Genomic DNA, 13,303 nt, shown 5'->3' with positions numbered 1-13,303 from the left:
TATTCCCTTGAAGATTCACCAACAGAGGGAGGTTTGTGGCAGCAAGTGTATTTGGGGTGTTGCATGTAGCAAGGTGGCCGCTGATAGTCTTACACTGAAATATCAGCCATCGTGCAGATAATGAAACATGAGCACATGCCGATGCTCTAACTCAGAAATGATCATTACAGTATTGACCAGAATTCTTCCACATTGCCACTTGGACTCTAGCTCCAAAACAATTGCCCTAGAAATCACTAAATTTCTAAGTTTCACTAGGTCAAAGGTTTCTCCTTCACTTCCTCCCTCCCCTGTTCAGAACCACATTATGTCCTTGAAAATTCCTATGTAATCTAATGGGTTTTACAACTGTTATTCTAGAAACCAAAAGAATTTAGACTGCAAATTTTACAGAAGCCCCAGCAATGCTGAATAATGGGAGGGTCCGATCATGCAATTTATACTCGTACAAAAATAAAGCATGGCTCTCTTGGTTATTCGTTTATTAAGCCACAGGAACAAAATGTTAATTCCCATTCCCTCACAAATATGTGGTTGTTACACAAGATTACATTGAAGAAAAGAAGAGAATATTGAATATCAGAACCTCTCAGATAATTTTATGTGCTTGAATGAGAGCTGGACCCTCAAGCTTATAAAAAAGGGGGCATGGGAGTGGTTTAAGTAATAACCTGAAAATTCCTTGAAGGTCTTCCAAGAAGTATTGAAGATAAGAAAATGGAAATAGTCTAAGACATCCTGGATACTTGTTGCAGAAAGGAAAAGAAAAGTATCAGAATATTTCTACAGAAAAAGTCACTGTCTGTACAGTATGCAAGATGATTAGCTTCTTTTCATGCTATAATTCTGAACTAATCTTTTTGTCATGTTTCTTCTTTAATTTTATCTTTGTTGTTTCTCTTAGGACAAATGTCAGGAAGGGCTGGTGGCTTGAAGGAGTTCTGTGATAAGGAAACCAGGGAGTTTGTGGCTACCAGCAAGTCCCTCCCCTCACTCAGCTGCTTGAATTCAGCCAGTTAGAGAGAGGTCAGTTAGGCTTGTAGAGCACATAGAGTGGAAGAGGCCTTCTCTGCAGACAGTGTGAGGAACTTGACGGGGAACAGCATCAGCTACTAGTTGGTTCTAAACCTATTTTAGGCTTACATGAGGGAGCAGAATTTGACCTGGTGAATGATAGTATGTTGTTTTTTGTGACACAAAAACAAATCGTGGAGTTAAGCTTTTTTGCATCCTATCACAAAGTTTGGAATATCAAATGCACGCTGGCTTGTCATTTTTTGATGTCCCCCTGAGTGCTTTTCTCAAAGCAGCTTTGCAGCATGTGTGCATATTTTAAATTATTTAAATCATTTGTGGTTCCACAAAAATTCAGCTTTCATCTTTTTATGTAAAACAGGCGAAAATAGTTTCCAAACAGGGACTATGGGTCCTTGCTGTGTTATAAGGACAGGAACGAATTTAGAGTTACTGAAATCCCCTTCACTTAGCACCTGAACACAAGGATTCTTCCGGGCTTTAAAAAATGCTGCCCTTACACTGCTTGTTTCCTTCAAGCCTTCAATGAAATTTATCTTTTTGTATCACATCACTGTGCAACTTCTTTCTCAGTGGGTCAATAGGTACCATTCTGTAGATGTAACCATAGCTATTGCTTTCAAAGCCGGCCCTAGACCAAATGGCGCCCCAGATGAGGAGCATCTTTGGCGACCCCCCACCTTCGTTTGTTAAACTCTTGAATGCCTTTTTTTTATTGCATTTGTAGCCCATTTCATGACTTTGGTGCACGATTTGCATGCAGTATTTATCCCTGTCATATAAGCTGATAGATTTGCACGCTAGGATCTGTAAATCTGTAAATTCATGCAACATATTTATTCAACACAGAGGTCTTTATCATTGATGTCCGAACATTCCCCATGTGTCAGCGTCTGGTGAAGGTCCATACAATTGTTCAAGAGTGTTTTCCTCTCCACCAGCTGCTTACTAAGGAGCTTACCCAGGTCTCTTTGTGGTGCTTCATTTGTCCAAAATTTTCTTCAGTGGACACTCAAGCAGTGTCAATAAGTGAGCAAAAAAACTCCGTCTTGAATTTTTCTTCCGAGTTTCTCATCACCTCATCTCTGCCCTTGTAATCAAACTCTCTTCTTCTGATGAATACGAGTTTCCTTGAAGACAGGCTCAACTCCTAAGTTTTCCGCCATTTCTTTGGCAGCAGTGATGGTATATACAAATCCGCTTTCTCTGTAGGCCACAACAAAATCAAGGCAGCTTCTCATCAAAGTAGTAGTAGTCGTGATGTCCATCGATTGAGTTTGTCTCGCCTTGCTTACAACGATCACTTGGAACAGACAAACCACAACTGAGACCAGAAATTTGAGGTTAAGTGATCTGGTTTGCCAGGCTTTGTGCCTCATGTCAGATTCCAGCCTCAGCTTTACTTGACTGCACCAGTTCCATCAGGGCATTGTAAACCTCAGTCACTTGGTACCTCTCTGGCCTTACGCTGTTAATGTAGCTCTCCCAGCAAGTGTCACTTAGCAACTTCACAGTCAGTTTTGTAACATTGTCCATGAGGATCTTCCACCTGATAGCTCATGCTGAAAAGAGGACATATCTCCTTTGCAGGACTCCAAAGAGAGATACTGAATCTAAAGAAGATGATGTTGCATCTGACACAACCAGGTTGAGGGAATGGCAGCCACAAGGCATGAAGAAAGCTCTTGGATTCAGTGCAAGGGTCCTTGCCTGGATGCCACTGTTTCTTCCCTTCATATTCACACCGTTGTCATGGTCGTGGCCGCAGCAGTCCTGACGCTTTATTTTATTCTCATTTAAAATGTTCATAAATAGTTCTGTTAGGCCTTTTCCAGTAGTGTCATCCACAGAGCGGAAATGATAGAGTGTTCCTTTACTCATAGGCACCTATTCTGTGGGTGCTCCGGGGCTGGAGCACCCACAGGAAAAAATGGTGGGTGCTGAGCACCCACTGGCAGCCCCCTATCAGAACCTTCCCCTCCCCTCAGCGCCTCCTGCCCACCGGCGGGCACCACCAATCAGCGCCTCCCCCTCCCTCCTACTGCCCACAGATCACCTGTTTCGCCACATCAGGAGGCTCGGGGGGAGGAGCGAAGGCACAGTGCGCTCAGGGGAGGGGGTGGAACTGGGCGGGAAGGGGGCAGGGTGAGGGCAGGAAGAGGTGGGGAAGAGACGGGATGGAGGTGGGAAGAAGCAGGGTGGGGATGGAGTGGGGGCTGTGGGCAGCTGCAGGGGGAGCACCCCCCAGCAGATTAGAAACTCGGCGCCTATGCCTTTACTTGGATACAAATCTTGTTGTAAATGACATATATTCACTGTGACTAATGTTAGGAATGCAGTCCATTATTACAGCGTAGTACTTTGCTTTGCTGAGCCACATCAATATGTTATCAAGCATCTTCCTTGCCATAAGGTCAATCAATTTGAATTGTTTTGCTGCACTAATGGCCCATAGCTTCTTTATGAACTACTTGACATAGGTGGTCTCTCATGACATCGTCGTATTTCCCAAGAAGCTCTACCAAACCAAGGAAATTACCCTTATGTTCAGTGAACAACTAATCTGACGAGCATCAGAAAGCCAAATTGCTCTTTGCAAGGAAGAGGGTAATTGAGATTAGATGCTTGAGCCAGTTCCTCCAATACTAGATTTCTACATTAATAATGTGCAGGTTTTTTGCATTATTGCATTTATTCAGCTTGAGCCTCGACTTCATCCATTTGGAGTAGGCTGTAAAATGGCCAGGTGACTTTTCATGTTGCTTCAGAGCATCAGCTAAATTATGCCAGTAATTGTACCCGGAAAGCTTTGACCTAGTGAAACTTTCATAGATGCTGTGTATATGGTCAGTCAAAATGAACTAAATGGAACTCTGTCAAATTTGCCTTACATGCTATCATATATTCCTGTTTTTGTGTCTTTTTGTAACTTAAGGTTTTGCCTAGAGGGATTCTCTATGTTTTGAATCTGATTACCCTGTAAGGTATTTACCATCCTGATTTTACAGAGGTGATTCTTTTACCTTTTCTTTAATTAAAATTCTTCTTTTAATAACCTGATTGATTTTTCATTGTTCTTAAGATCCAAGGGTTTGGGTCTGTGTTCACCTGTACCAATTGGTGAGGATTATTATCAAGCCTTCCCCTGGAAAGGGGGTGTAGGGCTTGGGGGGATATTTTGGGGGAAGACGTCTCCAGGTGGTCTCTTTCCCTGTTCTTTGTTTAAAATGCTTGGTGGTGGAAGCATACTGTTCAAGGACAACGCAAAGTTTGTACCTTGGGGAAGTTTTAACCTAAACTGGTAAGAATAAGCTTAGGGAGTCTTTCATGCAGGTCCCCACATCTGTACCCTAGAGTTCAGAGTGGGGAAGGAACCTTGACACATGCCTGTCATCTTTAAAGCCTGATGTATATTGAACATTTTTATGACCTTTAAGTTCTGTGCTCCTGTTGCCAAGGTTATGTTCTTTGGAATAGAAATCTTTCTTTTTCTCCTTTTTAATCTGGAAAATACATCTGCCACACGTGGAGAAATTCTGTGACACAAGACAGTGGGGAGTGGAACCATCAGCCAAATACCTCTGAACCTTCCTATATTAGAGAGTGCATTTGTTACTGTTTCTTTTTCTGTTACCATCCAGGCATCTTGTTGCAAAACAGGGACATTTTTAAATATAATTTGCATTTGTTAAGATATTGATCCCAGTTGCACTACTTAAGGCCTGGGAGTTTCCCCAAATACAATAACTATGTTTACATGCAGTAGTCAGAGAGGAAATTACATGTGAAAGCACTCTATATGGAGATGGTATTTTGTTCCAATTATACATAAGCCATGTGTTTACATGGTGTTTTTAAGGAGAATTCAAAGCATATCTCCTTTTTGTGATGCATCAACAAGCATATCAAATGCGTGTTCAAAAGGCTTGTACTTTTTTGCAAAAATAAAAACCAAATGGCTGAGTAATTTCCAACAGAAAAAATTTGCTATAGCAATTCCATGGTCTATTTAGAACACTTTTATAAAACCTTTTAAATAATAAAACTCTACAGTCCTAATTAAAAAAAACCCTACTGACTCTGTTGGATTCAAGTTTCTAAACATTATGCATTGTGAAGCCATTATATTAAATGCACAACTTTTTTCCTTTGAAGATCATATATTCCACTTTTTCCCTCCATTAACCCTCCCGAATCCCTTCAAGAGGATTCATATGGTGTTGCTTTAACGTAGGATTCCCTCAGGACAAACTACAGATTCTTGAGGGGCTGCCATTTTGAATTCAGTCCTCTTTGAAACAAATCCCCGCCACTGTTTTTTTAAAGGTTAGGGACATTGGAACTGTGCTGTTTTACGCCAACTGAATCTGGCACCTAGCTTTGTTAGTGCTCGTTTTATTATTGCCCATGCTCAAACGTGCATTTCAAGCAGAGATTCTTCTACCCTTTACTCACAGTCATCCCTTATGCTACAAGTCCCATTGAGTTTAAGGGGCCCTTTCGAAATCAAGAGTAAGGATCTGCTCCTGTGAAGCAGCAAATCTAGAATGGAGGCTCAAGAGCATGTTCCCTCCGCTGATTTTTGAAGGGTGGAAGAGCTTTGCTTTCATTTAGTTATATGTACTTGAGCATGGCCATGGTATTCTATTACTGCTGTACTTTACCATAACCATATAATTCTAAAATGTCATCTTGCCACTGTGAAATTAAAGACTATATACTGTGCTATAGCATGGCCAGAAGGCAGCAGGAGAGTGATATAGGACAGATATGTAAGTCCCAGGATGAGGAGAAGCCTTATTCCCTGTAGAGGAAAGAAGGGTTTCTATAGATCACTTAAAAGCACCTTAAACCAATTAGAGAACCTGAAGCCAGTCACCTGATAAAACCCCCCTGCCCCAATCAGCCAGGGGAAGGAGTTGGAGCAGAAGCAGAGTGGTTTGGAGTTGCAGCAGAGAGCAGTTTGAAGGAGTTGGAACAGAGTGGTTTGGAGTTGGAGCAGAGAGCAGTCTGAAGGAGTTGGAACAGAGTGCAGTTTGGGGGAGCTGAAGTAGAGGAGAGTTTGGAGATGTGCCATGGCTGCTTAGAAGACCAAGACCCTAGGTAAAGAGACACCTGGCTTGTGCAGAGAGAGGGCAGGAAGCCGCACAAGCTGAAGAGCAGGAGAGGAAGTAGCCCAGGGGAAGGAAGCACTAGTTCAAGTGCTTTGCCACTATCCCTAGGGCCCCTGGGCTGGGACTGGGAGTAGAGGGTGGACCTGGGTCCCTCCCTCTCCACTACCCTTCTCTGGGTTACTAGTGGGACAGTTGATACTCTAGTTCATGGGCAGGAAACTGGGCCCTGAAACCCCACACACACACACACACACACACACACACAAGAAGAAGAAGCGTGAGACCCATCATAATCGTGCCAGCAATTTGCCACAGTACATTCTCCATTCCAAACACTGAATCGAGGGCAGTTGTTTCTCCTAAGACACAGAGAGAGAGAGAGAAATTGTGCAAGGGCATTGCTTTGGCATTAAGTGGTGTCACTAGATAATAATTTAAGTTTTAATTAAATCTCTTTTGTCATACTAGCTTTCTTTTCAGTGGCCTCTTCAAACTTCCTTTCAAGTGTAACACTTGTCGCTAGCCTTGCTTCAAGATATGTTTGAAGGACAGGTCTAACTTTTAGTGTCCTATTACAAAAGGCCCATTAAGAATGGTTCTCTTTTTCTTTAACAAGAAGGTCTGGTAATTTAGCCTCAAAACAAACAAGGTTAACACATTGCACTCCCATTACAGCGGTAGACCAGCTAACATCATCGCATAAACAAACAGGGATTGGCTAATTCTTTTGTACTGAAAACAGGATGCACCCTGTGTTGTTAAATGCGGTGCACCTCTGGTTTTGAGTAAGTACAGCTCACCATACCAGTATTTGAAAAAACAGTGCATTGCCATTGAAAGTAAACAACTAGAATACAATTTAATCACCTATCAGAGGTTATTTTGATAGCCACATTTTTAGCAGTGCATGCTTGCAAAATTCTTCTATCCAAATATTCTTATGTGAATGCACAGTTTGGGGTTTTGACATAAATGCGTGTGTAGAAAACCTGATTTGCACATGCTCACTGGGGTATCTGCATGCTTCAACTGTATGCAAGAAATATGCATACAATTTTACATGTGCCTGTTTGAAAACTTGGCCAATCAGGTGCATGACAGTAGCATTGCAATTAAATAGTTTGAACATTTATGTAAAGGTTAGTATTTCCCATTATTTGATGAGGCAGTAAGTCTAGGGAAATGAGCATAGGTTTGGAAGTCAGGAACTCCTGAGTCCTAACAAACCTGTAAAGTGACATATTATATAAATACAAATATGATTATTTCTTTAGAGATTCAGGGGACAAGTTGATTTACAGGTATTATGAATGTTCCATTTAACTCATTTACAGTCAGATTTAAATCCTAATGGTAAAGGATCAGTGTTAGAAAGGATATAAGGAGATTTTAATCCAATTTATTCTGGCATGACCTGCTGCTTACTCTTCTCACCAGACCATAGTAATTAAAAATAGAACAGACCCAGTAAATTATTGAGTCTATTCCAACTCGAGAGCAGAATATAGTCTCTTGATACTATAGTGTGCTTTATTTTAGCCTTCCTTTTAGTTTCACAATCTACATTTCTATTGTCTAACAACCAGCATATTGGTAAACTACAGACTTCTAGCTGAAAACATTGGCATGGCCTTGCCCTTCACCAGCTAGATGTCTATTAGAAGATATCTGTAACCTGAATTCCTGCCATCCCCCTCAATAACCAGGCTGTCCCCAGACTCTCAGCATCTGGAAGCACCTTTGAGACTGGACACCCTTCTGTTGTACACCTGTGAACAAGAGTGCAGGTCAGGTAAATCCACCCCCTCCACCTCTAGCCAGAGGCCAGACATTTATTTTTTCTGTTTTCAAGAATAGCCCACAGTAACTGCACAATAACTGCCTAATTCCAAAAGTATCTTAAAGTAAGCAGTGCCTCTAAGAAAGCTGAGAGAAAAATCAATAGTATGTGTCTAGATATGTATCTAGTCTAAAGATTGGCAACCATCTCACTCACTAGGCAGTGTTGTAGTGTAGGTTAACTCTCACTCCAGAGCTCCTGTGTTTTTCCTAGCTCTGTTTCCTAGCAACTCAGAAGGTGAGTCATTTCTTCTCTGACATGGAAGCTCTCCCAGACTCAGAGATTCAGCTTTCTCCATCCCTGCTGCCCTTTCCATCACTCCTCCATATCTCCTTCTTGGGTGAGACTCTTTTGACTCCTTTCATTTTTAGAGTGTACATCCAGTGTTGTCAGTTTAGGCGGGTATTATTATGCATATACAATGTTATTTCTCCATGTCAGGAAACTGGCATAAGATTTTGCAGGTTGGTTCTGCTGGCACAAGATGCCATTATATATTTAATGCAAACTGACCTTTTTTTGGAACAAGTGGCCATATTTTTCAAATTACCACTCCCATAGCACATCACGTTAGAATGGGACTCTTCAAGCCTGACCTGATGTTAGGTAAAGGCATCTAAACATTTTGCATGCCAGTGGATTAGAATAAAGTCCACTGACTGATCATTTTTCTTCTTCTGGGGTGATTTACTGAACTGGCCCAAATGATTAGATAAATTAAAACTCCTGTAGTCCAAGTTTTAAAATGACAATATTTCATTGTATATCAGATATGATGTCTCTTGGATGGGTACCTGTACTGCCACAGGTAGTATCAGTCAGTGCTACTCCTGTTAGCACTCAACTGGATCCAAGGTTCATGTCCCAGAAGGGATGGATTACGTATATTTGCCATCCACATCATGATCTGAAACTCTTGTAGGGAAATATGATTTAGCTAAGTAGACATACGATGGAGCAGTGTGTATGCCAAGTATACACTGTGCCAGAGCAGCATTTTTGTTTGTGCATTCATTTCTATAGGCAAAACAGGCCTGGAGAATATACTTGATGGTCTTGCCCATCAGTGACTAATGGCTTGGAGAGCATTTCAATGAACATCTGGAGATATCTCACCTAATCAATTCCTTGCCACTCCAGGGGCCATGGATGTTGGTGGCATTTTGGTCTCTCCCTGTGACACAGTTTAGTCTCCTGAGGACTGAAATGCATTAATCCCTGGAAAAATCATGGAGCAGGTCCTCAAAGAATCAATCCTGAAGCACTTACATGAGAGGAAAGTGATCAGGAACAGTCAGCATGGATTCACCAAGGGAAGGTCATGCCTGACTAATCTAATTGCCTTCTATGATGAGATTACTGGTTCTGTGGATGAAGGGAAAGCAGTAGATGTATTGTTTCTTGACTTTAGCAAAGCTTTTGACACGGTCTCCCACAGTATTCTTGTCAGCAAGTTAAAGAAGTATGGGCCGGATGAATGCACTATAAGGTGGGTAGAAAGTTGGCTAGATTGTCGGGCTCAACAATGGCTCCATGTCTAGTTGGCAGCCGGTGTCAAGTGGAGTGCCCCAGGGGTCGGTCCTGGGGCCGGTTTTGTTCAATATCTTCATAAATGATCTGGAGGATGGTGTGGATCGCACTCTCAGCAAATTTGCGGATGATACTAAACTGGGAGGAGTGGTAGATATGCTGGAGGGCAGGGATAGGATACAGAGGGACCTAGACAAATTGGAGGATTGGGCCAAAAGAAATCTGATGAGGTTCAATAAGGATAAGTGCAGGGTCCTGCACTTAGGACGGAAGAACCCAATGCACAGCTACAGACTAGGGACCGAATGGCTAGGCAGCAGTTCTGTAGAAAAGGACCTAGGGGTGACAGTGGACGAGAAGCTGGATATGAGTCAGCACTGTGCCCTTGTTGCCAAGAAGGCCAATGGCATTTTGGGATGTATACGTAGGGGCATAGCTAGCAGATCGAGGGACGTAATCATCCCCCTCTATTCGACATTGGTGAGGCCTCATCTGGAGTACTGTGTCCAGTTTTGGGCCCCACACTTTAAGAAGGCTGTGGATAAATTGGAAAGAGTCCAGCAAAGGGCAACAAAAATGATTAGGGGTCTGGAACACATGACTTATGAGGAGAGGCTGAGGGAACTGGGATTGTTTAGTCTGCAGAAGAGAAGAATGAGGGGGGATTTGATAGCTGCTTTCAGCTACCTGAGAGGTGATTCCAGAGAGGATGGTTTTAGACTATTCTCAGTGGTAGAAGAGGACAGGACAAGGAGTAATGGTCTCAAGTTGCAGTGGGGGAGGTTTAGGTTGGATATTAGGAAAAACTTTTTCACTAGGAGGGTGGTGAAACACTGGAATGCGTTACCTAGGGAGGTGGTAGAATCTCCTTCATTCGAAGTTTTTAAGATCAGGCTTGACAAAGCCCTGGCTGGGATGATTTAATTGGGGATTGGTCCTGCTTTTGAGCAGGGGGTTGGACTAGATGACCTCCTGAGGTCCCTTCCAACCCTGATATTCTATGATTCTATGATTCTAGTCTAACTAAAGTCTTTGGGCTTAATATAGGAGTGTATGAGTGAAAACTAATGGCCTGTTATACAAACGAGGTCAGACTAGATGATCTGATGGCTTCTTATGGCCTTAAATTCTATGAAGCTATGAAATGCAATGACTAATGACATGTAATGAAGATAATCTTTTAGCTCAAGCATGAGATAAATATTATTTCCCAGATGTGTTATTTTACATTTGTTTCAAGTTAGATACATGACTCTCCGTCTGCCCTCACTAGTCAAAGCTGGAATTTTGATCCTCCACCATTGTATTTAACTAATGACTGGTTCCCTCATTCCCAATACTAATTCTGGTCTTCCTACCTCCCATAAATAAACAAATACTGGACTCTTCTGGGGCTACAGGGCTGCAGGATGTGTAGGAAACTGTCTGTATTAGCAGCTTTTCTCCACATGGATCTGTTTTCAGGGTTCCTGCCTGCCCTCCTGTGAAAGGAGCAAGGGCACCTGTGCCATTATCTCTCTGCTTCTCTTTTGCAATGGTGCTGCAGTACCTATCACGAGGGAACAATGGCTCCTTTGCCTGTGTTAGCCCACTTGCCTGGGGAAAATTTCTGAGTGAGTAGTTTTTTCAAGTCCTGTCTAGAGATAGCAGCCATTTTGCTCTCAGAATTCCTGTAGCCAGTTACAAACGAGATATGTACACCCCATGGATATTTTACTTTTGTTTTTTCTTGTTGCTGTTTCCCTTGATCTAAAACAAGGAAGTAGTGCAGACTGAAAGTGAATGGAGTGTGGAAAAACATCAGGGGATCAGCATTACAGTCCAGGTCTTGTCACATCTGATCCCAATCCACCTTCCTGGTTGTCCTTGAATGGAATGATTTGCGGCCATCCATTACTGTTTGAAACTAACTGAGAGTCACAGAAATATGAATGTGCTCAAAATAGCCTGGCTTTTCGAAAAGGAAAAACATTTTTTTGGTTAGGTTCAGGTTTAAAAGTCTTGAATCCAATCAGAGAAAGCATTTTTGTTTCCTACGACCAGACTTCTCTGATCTTCCCCTCCCTCCAGTGTTTGTCACTTTCAAAGTGCCAAAAGAACACTAGCAAGGACTTGTACTATGCAGAGGGGGCGGGAGGAGGAACTCAATGCGGCCATCCTAAAAACCTCATGCCAATCACTTGTTTTTTCTTTTCCTAAATGGCACCTTTCTTGTCAATCTTCAGAAAAGTACCAATTAAATCATCTGGGGTCTAATTCCTCCTGATCTTTGTGTAAGTGAACCTGAAGACAGGACATAAGGATCCTTTCCCTTGTAAAGGCCAAGCAACATTGCAGTCCCTGAGCCACGGTGAGTGTATGGTACCCCGAGAGGCAGGGGGAAGGCCGGGCCACGTACAGGCATCCCTTGTCCACAGTGGTCCTTGATATATGGGACTGGCATGCTGAAGGGAGAGGTTTTAGTAGTGGCTGTGCAGCCTGTGTATGCCTGGGGGTTCTAGGAAGCATTCTGGCTTCTGGAGGCAACATACCTCCCCCTGGGGTGGTGCCATCTATTGTAGCCATTCCTCTGTGGTGGGCCAAAACTGCTAGTCTCACCCTTTTACAAAAGCCTTTAAACTGAGCAATTAATTTTTAAATAGCCTTGTTATTTTGCCACACAAACAATTGCTGTAGCTGCCGCAGGACGTTACTCAACTGCCAATGGAAAGGGAAGTTGTCCAAGAGACACTCTATTAAGATGTGATCCAGGCAGTGAAAAAGTTGGGGAGCTCCTGCTTTAGATTATCACTGATTTTTCTGCCTGTCCCCTCATTTTATTGAGGATTGAAGTTAGGTTTTCCAGCTAGCCATTGCAGGGCTTTCTCTCTTCCTCTCTTGAAGGCTTTTAATGCTATTTTTGCATCTGTAGTTATGGAGTGCTCTTCTAGACAGGCTGCATTTGCACAGCACCTTGCACACTGGGTCCCTGATCTTGTTCAAGGCCTCCCAGTGATATAATAATATAAATATTAAATAAAGCCAGCTAACTCTTCTGTTATCTCCCCAGGAACTGGGCCTTAAATCTGCCAGCAGGAATCAGTCTATGAATAGCAGAGATTCTCATCTTTCTGAGCCTCCAGCATCAGAATACATGCATAACCTGGGGGTGATTATTTAACCAGCATCAATGCAAGAAATACGAATTTTAAATCTTCCACATTTGGTATCCACCAAGCCAGAAAACAACACAGCTGTGTCAAATGCCAGCTTTGAAGTTTGGATAAAATTCAAACTTTTCAATGCTGCTTTTTTAAAAAATATAGGAACTATATAATTCCGATGTTAAATTTAGGCAACTCCAGATCATATTCTATGCCACGTTTGTCTTCAAGGAAATGGGATGTTTATAGTTATTCAGACTGATGCTGATGGATTATGCTTTTGTTCTATTTAACAGCTGTTTGGAGCATTGCACACTACAAAAGAAGATAGGGTTCAAAACATTGTAGGTTTATACAGTCAATAACAGCAGTTTAATAGCAATAACAATGAGCAACAATTTGAACTATGGCTTTTGGTTATTGTTATGTCTCAGATTAGTTTGTATTTTAAGAAAATTATAGGGACTATACTCTAGAGCAAATTATGTCTTTCCCAATAAAAATTAACTCTTCAAGATTTTTCATCCTAATATTACTAGAAATGTTTTGAAAACAAACTATTATAATGTACATTGTCAATCGGTAACCAGAATTTAGTCCTGGTTGTCTTGGAATTCACACCCTCGAGACGTGCTCCAAGA

The 13,303-nt window shown here is 42.1% G+C and overlaps 1 long non-coding RNA gene across 1 annotated transcript in view; it reads left to right on the top strand.

The window, feature by feature from the left end:
- The first annotated feature begins 8,238 nt into the window (after positions 1-8,238).
- Positions 8,239-13,303, top strand: part of LOC125640000 (uncharacterized) — an 80,245-nt gene continuing 75,180 nt past the window's right edge. Inside the window, exon 1 of the long non-coding RNA XR_007357669.2 lies at positions 8,239-8,329. This is a non-coding gene — a long non-coding RNA (uncharacterized LOC125640000). The remainder of the gene's footprint in view (positions 8,330-13,303) is intronic.

This window comes from Caretta caretta, chromosome 7, assembly GCF_965140235.1.
Source record: "Caretta caretta isolate rCarCar2 chromosome 7, rCarCar1.hap1, whole genome shotgun sequence".
Lineage (NCBI taxonomy): Eukaryota > Metazoa > Chordata > Testudines > Cheloniidae > Caretta > Caretta caretta.
Note: the sequence above shows the minus strand (reverse complement) of the source record. Positions and strands in the feature narration are given on the sequence as shown.